The following is a 16,544-nucleotide window of genomic DNA, read 5'->3' as shown; positions in this document are numbered from 1 at the left end:
TCACCAGGAGGATTTTTTAATCTTTTAAGGAAGGATTAGTTGTGTCATCTGTCATCAGACAGGCTCCATCTGTGAGCTCCTACAGGGTTTGCTTCCTTTGCAAAAGCCACCTTGCTAAAGGGCAAAACCTTCCCAAGGCAGCATATACCAAATGACTGATTGAGGTGAAAGTATAAAGGCCTGGGCATTTGGGCTCAGAGCAGGACAGTGCTGAAGACTGTGTTCTAGAGTTCTCTCTGGGGTTGAACAAGTTTTATTGGTCCTCCAACACCATTCAGCTTCCTCTTCTGCTCAATGTGCCTTTATCCCCTTCTTTTTCCAGGTATTGATTCCCAATAAATATTCTCCATTTCAAACTCCATCTCAGTATTGATTTCTGGAGAACCTAACCTGTGACACCATGTACAAAATAGGATGGGATGTTTTCCTCCTCAGCCAACTAGTCTAGGAACTGATCCACAGGTAGGGGTTAAAGGAGGTTTGACTATGTGGCAAGGGTTAGCTGCACTGAAACGAAAGCTTCATATCCATGTAAAATAATTGTGCTTTCGGACTTCTTAAGCCAGATATTCTACATACCACTTCCACCTGATGATGGAGTGATTAAAGGCCTGCCTGATTTTATGGCTAGTGTATTAGATAAAACCCAGTTAACAATGAACTGTTCATCTCATATGGTCAGCAATTAATCCATGATCAGGCATTTAGTTACAAGAGTAATAGGTAGCTCTAAAAAAGAGTCTACTACCTTTCCTAAATAGGTGTGACTTCGTTCCCAAATCCTGAGGAACTTCCCTGAAATTTTATTTTCAGGAAAACTTGCTCCAGGTATATCCAAATCTTTCAAAGACAGTGTGAGCACAGCTGATCTACTATATAAGAAAGAAATCAGCTCTAATTTCCACCAAGTCTTATAAGGTGAAACATTTCCTAAATATGGAGAGAGCATAGATACAGGTGACAAATGACCACTACTAGACCTTCTAACTATTGCATTTCAGAACTGTATGATAGGCTTTGGAATAGAGCAAAACATATTGGGTTAAGGATGCCTATGGTGGTGATGGTACCTTATCTAAGCCATCTTGAGATAGAGGATGATTCAGGTAAGGATGCCTGAAAGCAGTGACATCCTGAATGGGATTTGAGGAAGGAATGATCCTGAATAAAGGGACAAAAAAAAAAAAATGCAAGGGCATCCCCAGTCAAGGGATCAGAATTTAGCAAAGCAGTAAGGTGAAAGAGTACAAGGCATATTAGCAGTACTGCAAGTTTTGAAATCAATCTGGTATCTCATCTAATTTTCAGAAACTCTATCTGGGGAAAATGCAAACTGTGAAGATCAGTATGGTTTAACATTAGTGGGAGAGACTCCAGGAAAATGTCCAAGGGTTACAAATAAATATTTTTTAAATCTTTATTTATTTATTTTGTGAGAGAGGGAGAGAGCAAGTGGGGGGGAGGAAGAGAGACAGGAAGATAGAGAGTCCTACGTGGGCTATGCACTGTCAGCATGGAGCTGGACACCGGGCTTGATCCCACAAACCTCGAGATCACGACCTGAGTTGAAATCAAGAGTTGATTGCTCAACTGACTGAGCCACCCTGGTGCCCCACAAATAAATATTTTTTATCCTCTCCTACTCACTTCATGGAGAGGTTTGTGGAAATATTGCACAAATTTCACAAAGGAGAAAAATAAATTGGAAGGACTCTTTCCTTCTTGTCGTCTTTAAGTTCTTGGGGATATACCCTGGAAGGAGGTTTATTATACATGTACATACCACCTTACAATATGTCATAGTGGTTAATAATGTAGGCTCTGGGTTCAGAGCTCCATAAGTTATTGGCTAGGAAACCTTGAGCTAGTTACTTAACCTTTCTGAACCTCAATTTCCTTGTGCATAAAATGGAGAGAACGTGTCTCTAACTAATGAAGTTACTGCGAGGAGGATTAAGTGAAGTGAGAGCAATAAAGTGCTCAGCGAAGTGCTGGGGTATGAAAAATGCTCCAAAAGTAGCCGTTTTTTATTATTATTACTTGAACTATTTGTATTATATCCTCCAAATATCAGAGATGTTAGATGAGCATAAAAGGATGGTGGGCTTATTTTGATTCTCTCTGTAGTCCTCTGTACTGTGATCTTGACTCTTTGACTATTTGCTCATGATTCAGGGTGTTGGAGATATCATCCCATGATCCAAGATGTTCATGATTATGGAGATAATAGGAAATATATTCTCTAATGCCATCATATCATTACATTAATGTATATATTTAACATTGCCAAATCCTGAATGAAGGTTAATGTTCATGTCAGAGAACCTTTGAAAATAAGGAATTTGAATTCCACTTAGCTTTATTGACAAAAATAATCACTGTAAATGCAAGTAATTAACTTATATTAATGTCAGGGATACAAGGGATATTTGTGATATCTGGACAAAATAGACATTTGTCCTATCTAATCTATCCCTTCTATTTCTTACTAAGAATCAGGAAGGATGCTATGCATAAAAAAAGGATCAAAGTTTCTCAGACCTTGTACCTCGTGCCATATTTTCCAAAGTGGGTTTTAAAACTACTAGTTGCTGGAGACCACAAATAGTTCTTATGTGAAAATGGGTTCCACAATCAAAGAAGTTCAAGAAATATAGGTTTTATTCTGCTTTGTTGAGATATAATTGACATATAACATTGTATAAACTTAATGTGTATAATGTGATACTTTTATATGTGTATAGATTGTGAAATGATTACCACAATAAGATTAGTTGACACATCCAGCACCTCACGTAATTCCTTGTGTGTGTGTGTGTGTGTGTGTGTGTGTGTGTGTGTGTGTGACATACAACTCTTTTATCCATTCATGTGTCAGCGAACACTTAGGACATTTCCATGTTTTGGCTATTGTGAATAATGCTGCAATGAATATGGAGCCTTCATATTTCTCTTTAAGATAGTGATTTCATTTCTTTCAGATACATACCCAGAAGTAGGGTTGCTAGATCCAATGGTAGTTCTATTTTTTAATTTTTTGAGGAACTTCCATAATATTTTCCATAATGACTGTAACAATTTACATGCCCACCAACATGTACAAGGGCTTCCTTTTCTCCACGAATTTGCCAACATATACCTCTTGTATTTTTGATAATAGCCATTCTGACAGGTATGAGATGCTACCTCATTGTGGTTTTGATTTGATTTTGATGATTAGTGATGTTGAGCATTTCTTCATGTACCTGTTGGGTTGGTTTTAACAAAGTTAAACAGGATTCCCTACTATAAGTCCTCTTAGAAATTTTACTATGTACTTACAAATTGTAGATTTCTAAGAGGGGTTAAATAGTGGCATCCAATAGAAATATAATATGAGCCACATATATGTTCTTTAATTTTCCAGAAGGTACATTAAAATGAAAGAGGTAAAATTAATTTTAATCACATATTTTCTTATGTAATATATCCAAAATGATATCATTTTAACATACAACCAACATAAAATTATTGATAAAGCCTTTTACATTCTTTTTCCTATAATATGTGTTTGAAATCCAGTGTGAATTTTCAACTTGTAGCACATCACAATTTAGATTAGTTGCATTTCAGGAGCTCAAGTGACATGTATAGTGAGTGGCTTGACATTGACAATTGACATTGTCAATACTGGGCTAGACTATGCAGTACTTCTCAAACGTGTTCTTCTATGGCTTACTTTTCATGGAACATGTTGAGGGATTATAGTTTATGAAATGCATTTTGCGAAACACTCATTTATGAAGGAGGCTAATGGAGACATCATCAGATGCAAGAGGAGAGTGAGGAGAGGGAAAGTGTCATCAGGCTATGAGATCTGAGCAAACATGAGGCCTATGTGGCTTGTTGTTAATATTAATTTAGCACAACACAGGTATCGGACCTTGGTGTATTGAGCTACATGCAGGAGTAGACAGACATTCAGCTGGATTACCATGACAAAGAGGCAGAAGGAAAATGCGAATGCAACATATCAGCAAATATAAGGGGGGTAAGTGATGTGGTCCTCAGAGCAAGAGACTGAAGAGCACACCAATTACAGTCTTGCAGGGGAGATCCTGGTATTCAAACAAAAAGACTCAAATACACAGGCTCTAGGAAGAATTCTCTCTAAATGTAGTTATCATTCCAATTAAAAGGAATTCTGTGAAAGAAAAGTATTGAGTTCTCAGAACTCCTTATATATTCATTGTAAGTCACTCCTAGACAATTTAGGTGAAATCCAATAGATGGGGGTTGCTGGAAAGAGATGCTGACTTTTTCATCTCAGATAAGGCTTGGCTTGAACCCATAAGGATTTAGTTTCTCCATCTTGAAGCATCATAGTCCCAGTTGTTTCCCCATGACCCACAGTGGCCCAATGACTGCCATGGCATAAAATTACTCCCTTCTGTCCCAAATGAGTTCATCATTACCTCCCCAAACACCTACATTATTCATAGGGTTTTGGGGCCAAAGAGGATCTATGCTCAAAGACTAAAATAGGTTTAAGTACTGTGCACATTTCCATCCTAAACAGGGAATACAAGAGAGCCTTATTCAAGAACCAGCCCAGAGCCTTTCTCTATTGAAAATAGGCTATTTAGCAAAGCAAAAGAAAACAAAATCCTTTTCATGACATCTGCTCAGGGGGTCTTGAATTTAAACCTAAAGAGGAGAGGAAGGAGGGGCAAGGTGAGGAAAGATGTAATTTGTATAATTGTAGTGCTATGGATGGAAACACCAATACTGCCAGATTTAATTATTCCTTTCATCTTGCCTTATTTCACTCTTTAAGATCAATATGCTTGTTCTCTTCTTAAGCAGCAACGATTTCTACAATCTAAACATAAATTTAATCATGTGCTGCCATCCCAGTGTTTATAGACTCTGTCAAAGACATAGACCATTATAATTATTTTCTCAATCATTTGCCACAAGAGAAACACTTCAGGCAACACTAAAACTTAACTTAATCACTAGAAACAATATGAGTTCAACAAATGGATCTTATTAGATGGCCATTTTAAAAAAGGAGTAAAGCTCATTTTCCAATACTTTAATTTTCTGCTAAGTTTCAAATTGTGTTTACATACAGGAACTGAATTATTGCCATATTTTATACAAACCATAAATGGAACAGTGTCACAAAGATTGTTATTAAAACTGATTCCCAATGAAGCATATGCAAATTTCGAAGTCATAAATCATTGGGGGTAGTTTATTTACTTCTACTCTAGAAAGGAACTATATGTCAGTGCTAAGAATGAGTGATAGAAGATTGTACAGATGGCTAAAAGGAGATAAATTGATTAGAAGAGAGAACACTTATCAGAAAAAGTGGTAGCTCAGATGACCTCCAAAACTTTCAGATCCAAGAGACTCTAGATTCAATATGAAGTACACAAACAAATGGAGCATTGTGAAAGAAGCCAATGTTTTAATCCTGAGTACGGAATCCAGCAATGCCAGAGATATACGTCATGGTACATTGCTTTACAGTGTGATTCTCAGCATAAATATGAGCAAACTCAAATAAGTATAAAAATAAAAGAATGATAGTTATTAAATCTTATTAAAATCTTGTACAATAACGAGACATCAGTATGGGAAATTAGAAGTATGTACATGTATGTGAATGAACATGTAAGCATGTGTGTGTGCCTACGTGAGTATGCGTGTCTGTTTTGTTTATTTAGATGTGAGGCTATATGTGTATGTATGTGTGTTTTCAAGTGTTCTCTTGTTCTCTATAAGTAAAATATATGAATATATTTCTCGGAGGAAAAAGGCAACATTTAAAGCTTTTTTAAGGACAAAAGTAGGATCTGTTATAACATCAAATATTTTGTTTTAAAAATAGGAACTTAACAATATGTAGAAACTCATGACAAATCAGGTAAAATTCCCCTTTTTTAAAAAAGTGCAAGAGATTTCTAATTAGAATAACTTTAGAAGAGGCTCTACGGAATGCATTTTATTATTTTGTTAATTTTTTTATTATGATCTATTTAAAGCTCACAAAATGTCTACAGAAAAATAAAACAAATGTTGTGCACTACCACCAAATTTAGTTAAATCTCTCTGGCTATAAAAACTTTTTAAAAATGTTATCTTTTGAGCATAAGGCCCTGTGAACTCTTACAAACTCATTTCCTACCTTGCCTTCCACAAATAATTACTATTCTGAAGCCTTGTATCCTTTCTATTCATTATTTTATACTTCTACTCTAATCATGTTAAACATAAAACACATTATCTGTATGCCTTTATACTTTATGGAGATAGCATACTATTGTAAATGTCATTCCATATTTTAGCCTTTTTTGCTTAAGATTATGTTTTTTTTTTTAAAAGTTTTTTTTTTTTATTTTTGACCTTGAGAGAAGATGGCGGTGTAGGAGGATGCTGGGCTCACCACGTCCTGCTGATCACTTAGATTCCACCCACATCTGCCTAAATCACCCAGAAAACCACCAGAAGACTAGCAGAACGGATTCTCTGGAGCCAAGCGTAGACAAGAGGCCCACGGAAGAGGGTAGGAAGGGAGGAGAGGTGGTGCCCGCTACACGGACTGGCGGGAGGGAGCTGGGGTGGGTGGAGGGGCAGCCCGTGCAGCAAGACAGAGCCCTGGCTTGTAAAAGTGTCTGTACAAGAGTCTGGCTTGTAAAAGTGGAGGGGCCAGTCGGAGTGTGTTCTGACAGCCAGCGGGACTTAACATCTGAATGTTATAAGTCAACAGCTCTGCTCCAAGAGCAGGAGGGCTAGAGGACAATGGGAGGGAGAGTTGTTGAGCCCCAGAGGACAGAGCTCAGCTTGGTGGGAAACAAAGGCGCTGGGAAGCGCCATCTCCCTCGCCCATCCCCCAGCCAAAATCCCAAAGGGAACCAGTTCCCGTCAGGGAAGTTGCTTGCACTGCACAAACACCCAAGGCTGTGCTTCTGTGGATCCATCCCTCCAAAGGGTCTGCCTGTTTCCCTCCCAGTGCTGCAGGGCCCTTCCCGCAGGGGACCACGGATGGCAGGCTGAGCTAAGCCTGCCCCTTTCGCCTCTGTGCACTTTGCAGATCCACTGGGCCTAATACCCCAGATCCCATAGAAGCAGCACTACAGGACTAGCAGGGTGCAAGTAGCCCAGACAGGGGCCACACCACTCCACAGTGAGTCCTGCCCCTGGGAGAGAGGAAGATAAGGTACACACCAGTCTGACTGTGGCCCCAGTGGTGGGCTGGCAGCAGACATCAGGTCTGACTGCAGCCCTGCCCACCAACGCAAGTTACTCCAGACAGCACAGAGGAAGAGCCCTGCAGCTCTGCACCACTCCAGGGACTATCCAAAATGATGAAACGGAAAAATTCTCCTCAAAAGACACTCCAGGAAGTAGCAAGCGCTAACAAACTGATCAAAAACGATTTAAACAATATAACAGAAAATGAATTTAAAATAATAGTCATAAAATGAATTGCTGGGCTTGAAAAAAGTATAGAGGACAGAGGAGAATCTATTGCTACAGAGATCAAGGGACTAAGAAACAGTCATGAGGAACTAAAAAATGCTATAAATGAGGTGCAAAATAAAATGGAGGAGACCACAGCTCGGACTGAAGGGGCAGAGGAGAGAATAGGTGAATTAGAAGATAAAACTGTGGAAAAAGAGGAAGCAAGAAAAAGAGAGATAAAAAAATCTGGAAGTATAAGGGGAGAATTAGAGAAGTAAGTGATGCAATGAAATGGAACAATATACGTATAATAGGAATTTCAGAAGAGGAAGAGAGAGAGAAAGGGACTGAGGGGTACTTGAAGAAATCATAGCTGAGAAGTTCCCTGATCTGGGGAAGGAAAAAGGCATTGAAATCCAAGAGGCACAGAGAACTCTCTTCAGACGTAACTTGAATCAATCTTCTGCACAACATATCATAGTGAAACTGGCAAAATACAAGGATAAAGAGAAAATTCTGAAAGCAGCTAGGGGTAAACATGCTCTAACATATAAAGGGAGACTGATAAGACTAGTGGCAGACCTATCTACTGCAACTCGGCAGGCCAGAAAGGAATGGCAGGAGATCTTCAATGTGATGAAGAGAAAAAAATGCAGCCGAGACTCCTTTATCCAGCAAGTCTGTCATTCAGAATATAAACAGGGATAAAGGTCTTCCCAAACAAACAAAAACCGAAGGAATTCATCACCACTAAACCAGCCCTACAAGCGACCCTAAGGGGGATTCTGTAAGTGAAATGTTGCAAGGACCACAAAGTACCAGAGACATCACTACAAGCATGAAACCTACAGACATCACAATGACTCTAAACCCATATCTTTCTATAATAACACTGAATGTAAACAGACTAAATGCTCCAACCAAAAGACATAGGGTATCAGGATGGATAAAAAAAAAAAAAGATCCATCTATTTGCTGTCTACAAGAGACTCATTTTAGACCTGAGGACACCTTCAGATTGAAAGTGAGGGGATCGAGAACTATCTATCATGTTACTGGAAGTCATAAGAAAGCTGGAGTAGCCATACTTATATCAGACAAACTAGACTTTAAATTAAAGGCTGTAACAAGAGATGAAGAAGGGCATTATATAATAATTACAGGGTCTATCCATCAGGAAGAGCTAACAATTATAAATGTCTATACGCTTAATATGGGAGCCCACAAATGTATAAAACAATCACAAACATAAGCAACATTATTGATAAGAACGTGGTAATTGCAGGGGACTTTAACACTCCACTTACAGAAATGGATAGATCATCTAGACACATGGTCAATAAAGAAACAAGGGCCCTGAATGACACATTGGATCAGATGGACTTGACAGATCTATTTAGAACTCTGCATCCCAAAGCAACAGAATATACTTTCTTCTCCAGTGCACATGGAACCTTCTCCAAGATAGATCACATACTGGGTCATAAAACAGCCCTTCATAAGTATACAAGAATTGAGATCATACCATGCATACTTTCAGACCACAGTGTTATGAAGCTTGAAATCAACCACAGGAAAAAGTCTGGACAACCTCCAAAAGCATGGAGGTTAAAGAACACCCTACTAAAGAATGAATGGGTCAACCAGGTAATTAGAGAAGAAATTTAAAAATATATGGAAACAAATGAAAATGAAAATACAACAATCCAAACGCTTTGGGATGCAGCGAAGGCAGTCCTGAGAGGAAAATACATTGCAATCCAGGCCTATCTCAAGAAACAAGAAAAATCCCAAATACAAAACCTAACAGAACACCTAAGGGAACTAGAAGCAGAACTGCAAAGACATCCCAAACCCAGCAGAAGAAGAGAAATAATAAAGATCAGAGCAGAAATAAACAATATAGAACCTAAAAATAACTGTAGAGCAGATCAATGAAATCAAGAGTTGGTTTTTTGAAAAAATAAACAAAATGGATAAACCTCTAGCCAGGCTTCTCAAAAAGAAAAGGGAGATGACCCAAATATATAAAATCATGAATGAAAATGGATTTATTGCAACCAATCCCTCAGAGATACAAGCAATTATCAGGGAATACTATGAAAAATTATATGCCAACAAACTGGACAACCTGGAAGAAATGGACAAATTCCTAAGCGCCCATGTGCTTCCAAAACTGAAACAGAAAGAAATAGAAAACTTGAACAGACCCATAACCAGCAAAGAAATTGAATCAGTTATCAAAAATCTCCCAGCAAATAAGAGTCCAAGACCAGATGGCTTCCCAGGGGAATTCTACCAGACATTTAAAGCAGAGATAATACCTATCCTTCTCAAGCTGTTACAAAAAAATAGGAAGGGAAGGAAAACTTCCAGACTCATTCTATGAAGCCAGCATTACTTTGATTCCTAAACCAGACAGAGACCCAACAAAAAAGAGAACTATAGGCCAATATCCCTGATGAATATGGATGCAAAAATTCTCAACAAGATACTAGTAAATCAAATTCAACAGCATATAAAAAGAATTATACACCATGACCAAATGGGATTCATTCCTGGGATGCAGGGCTGGTTCAACATTCACAAATCAATCAATGTGATACATCACATTAATACAAGAAAAGATAAGAACCATATGATCCTGTCAATCGATGCAGAAAAAGCATTTGACAAAATCCAGTATCCTTTCTTAATAAAAACCCTCGAGAAAGTCGGGATAGAAGGAACATACTTAAACACCATAAAAGCCATTTATGAAAAGCCCACAGCTAATATCATCTTCAATGGGGAAAAACTAGAGCTTTCCCCCTGAGATCAGGAACACGACAGGGATGTCCACTCTCACCGCTGTTGTTTAACATAGTGTTGGAAGTGCTAGCATCAGCTATCAAACAATAAAAGGAAATCAAAGGCATCAAAGTTGGCAAAGATGAAGTTAAGCTTTCACTTTTTGCAGATGACATGATAGTATACATGGAATATCCGATAGACTCCACCAAAAGTCTGCTAGAACTGATACATGAATTCAGGAAAGTCGCAGGATACAAAACAATGTACAGAAATCAGTTGCATTCTTATACACTAACAATGAAGCAACAGAAAGACAAATAAAGAAACTGATCCCATTCACAATTGCACCAAGAAGCATAAAATACCTAGGAATAAACCTAACCAAAGATGTAAAAGATCTGTATGCTGAAAACTATAGAAAGGTTATGAAGGAACTTGAAGAAGATATAAAGAAATGGAAAAACATTCCGTGCTCATGGATTGAAAGAATAAATATTGTTAAAATGTTAATACTACCCAAAGCTATCTCTCTCCACATTCAATGCAATCCCAATCCAAATTGCACCAGCATTCTTCTAGAAGCTAGAACAAGCAGTCCTAAAATTTGTATGGAACCACAAAAGGCCCCGAATAGCCAAAGTAATTTTGAAGAAGAAGACCAAAGCAGGAGGCATCACAATCCCAGACTTTAGCCTCTACTACAAAGCTGTAATCATCAAGACAGCATGGTATTGGCCCAAAAACAGACACATAGATCAATGGAATAGAATAGAAACCCCAGAATTAGACCAACAAAAGTATGGCCAAATAATCTTTGACAAAGCAGGAAAGAATATCCAATGGAAAAAAGAATCAGTCTCTTTAACAATTGGTGTTGGGAGAACTGGACAGCAACATTCAAAAGGATGAAACTAGACCACTTGCTCACACCATTCACAAAAATAAACTCAAAATGGAGAAAGTACCTGAATGTGAGACAGGAAACCATCAAAACCCTAGAGGAGAAAGTAGGGAAAAACCTCTCTGACCTCAGCTGCAGCAATTTCTTACTTGACACATCCCCAAAGGCAAGGGAATTAAAAGCAAATGAACTATTGGGACCTCATGAAGATAAAAAGCTTCTTCACAGAAAAGGAAACAACAAATCTAAAAGGCAACCAACGGAATGGGAAAAGATATTTGCAAATGACATATTGGACAAAGGGCTAGCATCCAAAATCTATAAAGAGCTTGCCAAACTCCACACCCAAAAAACAAATAATCCAGTGAAGAAATGGGCAGAAAACATGAATAGATACTTCCCTAAAGAAGACATCCGGATGGCCAACAGGCACATGAAAAGATGCTCAACGTCACTCCTCATCAGGGAAATACAAATCAAAACCACACTCAGATACCACTTCACGCCAGTCAGAGTGGCTAAAATGAACAAATCAGGAGACTATAGATGCTGGCGAGGATGCGGGGAAACGGGAACCCTCTTGCACTCTTGGTGGGAATGCAAACTGGTGCAGCCGCTCTGGAAAACAGTGTGGAGGTTCCTCAGAGAATTAAAAATAGATCTACCCTATGAGCCAGCAATAGCACTGCTAGGAATTTACCCAAGGGATACAGGAGTGCTGATGCATAGGGGCTTTTGTACCCCAATGTTTATAGCAGCACTTTCAACAATAGCTAAATTATGGAAAGAGCCTAAATGTCCATCAACTGATGAATGGATAAAGAAATTGTGGTTTATATCCACAATGGAATACTACACGGCAATAAGAAAGAATGAAATATGGCCTTTTGTAGCAACGTGGATAGAACGTTATATCACTGTTATGCTAAGTGAAATAAGTCAGGCAGAGAAAGGCAAATGCCATATATTTTCACTATTTTATGGATCCTGAGAAACTTAACAGAAGACCATGGAGGCGGGGAAGGAAAAAAAAAAAAAGAGGTAGAGAGAGAGGGAGCCAAAACATAAGAGACTCTTAAAAACTGATAACAAACTGAGGGTTGATGGGATGTGGGTGGGGGGGAGGGTGGGTGATGGGTATTGTGGAGGGCACTTGTTGGGATGAGAACTGGGTGTTGTATGGAGACCAATTTGACAATAAATTTCATATTAAAAAATAAAAAAAGAATTTAACAAAAATAAATAAATAAAAATTTTTTAAATTTATTTTGAGAGAGAGAGAGTGTGTGTGTGTGTGCATGCAAAGAGGAGAGGCATTGAGAGAAAGAGAGAGAGAGAGAGAGAGAGAGAGAATCCCAAGTAGGCTCTTTGCTGTCAGCGCTAGAAGCCTTGATGCAGGGCTGGATCCAATAAACTGTGAGATCATGACCTGAGATGAAATCAAGAGTTGGAAGCTTAACTACCTAAGCCACCCAGGAGCCCCTTAAGATTATGTTTTCGAGATTTACTTACGTTGATACGTATTTATATTGATAGCTCTGGTTAATTCATTTTAACAACCAGGAGCTATTAGGATTCACTGTACAAGTACAAAATATTATTTTTTCCATTTTAAAATTGATAACATTTTGGTTAATTCCAAATCTGTTCCTCTTTTAATCAATGACATTAATTATTCTTGTACATGTTCCTTGAGCACACATGCAAGAAATATGCTCTGGAACCTGACTAGAGATAGGAGTGTTAAGCTTCTGGGAAGGGCATCTTTGACTTTATGAGATCACCAAATTGCTTTCCACTGTTCATACAACTTAAATTGTAGTATATGAAATTTTATATTATCCCACATCCTTGGCAAAACTTGTTATTATCAGGCTTTTTAGTTTTGTCAATATGAGAGATGTGAGATGCTAACTTAATTTTTTGTTTTAATTTGCAGTTTGCTGATTGCCAGTAAGCTTATTATGATATGAGTTCCAAATATTCTTCCAGCTTATCATTTGTCTTTTTATGCTTTGGTGATGGTGTCTTTCCAGTTTTTCCCCCCCCCAGTAAGTTTTGCTGTTCTATTTGTAATTTAGGCTTTCTGTTTTGTGTTTACCCTTTTGTCCATTTTCTACAGCTACTTACAGTGGATTCTTAACTCATTTTTTCCCAGTCTTCCTTTACTTTTTAATTTTTTTAAATATACATTTTTTTTGAGATAAAGAGAGTTATAGCATGATCAGGGGAGGGGCAGAGAGAGAGGGAGACACAGAATCGGAAGCAGGCTCCAGGCTCTGAACTGACAGCACAGAGCCTGACACGGGGCTCGAACTCACAGACCATGAGATCATGACCTGAGCTGAAGTCGGACGCTCACCGACTGAGCCACCCAGCAGCCCCTCTTTAAATATACATTTAAGGCTTTGCTTTGGTTGGTCCTCAAAACTCTCCCCTGGAGATCATGATTCATACAATGCCAATTGAAACAGGAGGAGTTTTAGGAATAACAGGCTAAAGTATGGAACAGTTTTCTAAAACAAGGAGACTCTTTTGGGTTCCGTGCAGGTATATAATATGGGTGGCTACCTAGGCTGCCGAGATGGTGGAGGCAGGTTTTGCATACATAGTATAAAGTTAATTGTGCTTAAGTTGGCATGCCCCGTCAGAGTGAACAAGTGCTTTTTTCCAATTAAGAAGTTTCAGTTCCACTCCCTTAGGTTGTCTTTTTTTGTGAAACTTCCTTTTTGTGTGTGAAAGGTCAGAATGGTTTAAAACATATAAGTATGGACATGTAACATTTCCCTCCTGAAACAAATGACTTAGTGACAGGGAGCTGCAAGCTAGTTCTACGGGAAGAAACCAGGCCCTTCCACTGACCAAGCTTAGTTTTTATTCTAACTACAAATAATGTTGAAACCTGATGGGCACCCATAAAACCATTTACCTTATGTATTTACAATGTACTGACTTATCTAGCAAGTTTCAGGCATTGTTTTATTTTGTTTTTGTCTTTTAAAAATATTTTAAGGGGCACCTGGGTGGTTTAGTTGGTTAAGCATCTAACTCTTGGTTTCAGCTCAGGCCATGATCTCATGGTTCATGGGATCAAGACCTATGTTGGGCTCTAAGCTGACAGTGTAGAGCTTGCTTGGGATTCTTAGTCTCTCTCTCTCTCTGCTGCTGCTGCTCCCCTGTGCATTCTCTCTCTCACTCTGAAAATAAACATTAAAAAATGGTTACAATGGCATTCTTTATTTAAAAAAAGATATTTTAAGATCCCAAACGTTTACCCAAGAGACCATGAGAAATCTTCCCCACATATCTTATACAGCACAGTCTTGGCAGGTTTATTCATTTTGTTATTCCATTTAGATTGGTTTCCATTATTACAGTTTCATGGGTTTCAAATCATTTTAATCTTTGGCATCTTTGTCTGTCATCATGTACCAGAAAATGTGAAAAAAATGCCTCTATTATGAGTAGAAAACCACTAACTTTGTTTTAAGTCTACAAACATGGATAACACAGAGAATAAATCCATCCATTCTGTGGACTCCATATATAATTTCTAAAGAAGGGATTATGAATCTAGAACCAAAGTCTCTACTGAAAGAAGGAAATATTTCATTGTTTACTGTCTTTCATTTCTTTTTTTTTAAGAACCTAGATGTGTACATTTCATAAATGATAGTTGGAAATATGGCTTCTAGGATCAACCACAGGAACAATTGGCCAATTTTCATCACTGAATGGTTTAATGGTCAATTTTTACTGCAAAAGTCATAAGGATTTTTTTCCCTAAATTGCAAATTTTATACATGTATGCTATTAATGAAGATTGAGTCCAGTGTTGTGCTCATAATTGTTTACAAACTGGCTTTATGGAAGAAAAAAAAGTCCCATTTTTAGCATTTGCTGATTCTGAAGTGTAAGCACTCCCTCCAAGGCTGATCTCAAACTACCAGTGTGATGTCATTAAGGAAGGAGTTGGGAAGAGAGCCACATCAGTGCATTATTACATATATTTCTACCATACAGATTCCTTAGATGTAAATAACCTCAAGGACATAGGTAATAGTAAATGGATTAGGAAGCGATGAGTTTTAGGTGTATATTACCTTTGTTTTTAATATGATTTAGTTACTTGTAGGTTTATATAACTACTTGTTAATTAATGGCTGTCTTGAACAATCAATTCTTAAAATTCCTGACAACTTAGTGATTGGCTCTCATGAGCCAGTATGAGTGTCTGCAGGGCAGCACTAGTTGGGTATTTCTGTATCTCTTTGGTTTTATTACCTGACTTTATAAACAGTTTCTAACTGAAACATGAGAGTTGGGGTTTTCAGGGAATTATTTCTTTACCTGGTAAATACGTTTCCTATTTCTTTTGGGAAAATAGATATATATATATATATATATATTTTTTTTTTTTGCTTTCATTCTATTAATTTTCCATACTTTCTGGTAAACTTGTGATATATTTTCATTAGAAATTAATTAATTATAGGGGCACCTGGGTGGTTCAGCCGGTTGAGTGTCCAACTTCGGCTCAGGTCTTGATCTCACAGTCTGTGGGTTCAAGCCCTGTGTCGGGCTCTGTGCTGACAACTCAGAGACTGGAGCTGCTTCAGATTCTGTGTCTCCCTCTCTCTCTGCCCCTCCCCTGCTCATGTTCTGTCTCTCTCTCTCTCTCTCTCAAAAATAAACGTTAAAAAAAAGTAAATCAATTAATTGTAATTTTACTACGACTTAAAAAGAAATTTTTTCCTGTTGCTGAATTTATATTCATATTAAATCTTTCCTTGAAGCAAGCAGATTTTATCATAATTAAAAAGAAAAATTAAAATTGTGATCCTTCATTGGGCAAATTTACTTCATTTTTATAAAGTTACTTAAATGGCTTAATTATTCCATTTTGGATTTTGAAAGGAAAAATGACAGAGAGTAAAAAATAAGGGCTTAGAAATCAAATTGTCTTGGATTCAAATCCTAGACCTGCTATTCACCAGCTGGGTGCACTTGAACAATGTAGTTCATTCTCTAAGTTCCTTTTCCTTCACATGAGAATAATAACACCTGCTTTGAGATTGTGTAGATAAGATTGATATATATGCCTTTGAAACATGTGAACTCTGAACAAATGCTAGAGAGAGCTTATCAGCCTTTCCCTCTCTCTCTGAAATTCTGCACTGAATTTTGCATTTATTTACTTTCAAAATGAGAAAAAGGTATTATGAGCACATGGTTAAACAAGAGTATAAAACAAAAATAAGTCTACCTCCTTTCCCAAACCCCCAGTCCTCCTCTCGAAAGGTACATCTTTCTACTAAATTCTTCCAATTTCCGGTTCTCTTTATGGAAATAATCAATGCACACTCATATACAACTATGTATATGTGACTATCGA

This window comes from Acinonyx jubatus, chromosome B3 (assembly GCF_027475565.1).
Source record: "Acinonyx jubatus isolate Ajub_Pintada_27869175 chromosome B3, VMU_Ajub_asm_v1.0, whole genome shotgun sequence".
NCBI lineage: Eukaryota > Metazoa > Chordata > Mammalia > Carnivora > Felidae > Acinonyx > Acinonyx jubatus.
The sequence above is the reverse complement of the archived record's forward strand: the minus strand, read 5'-3'. Positions refer to the sequence as shown.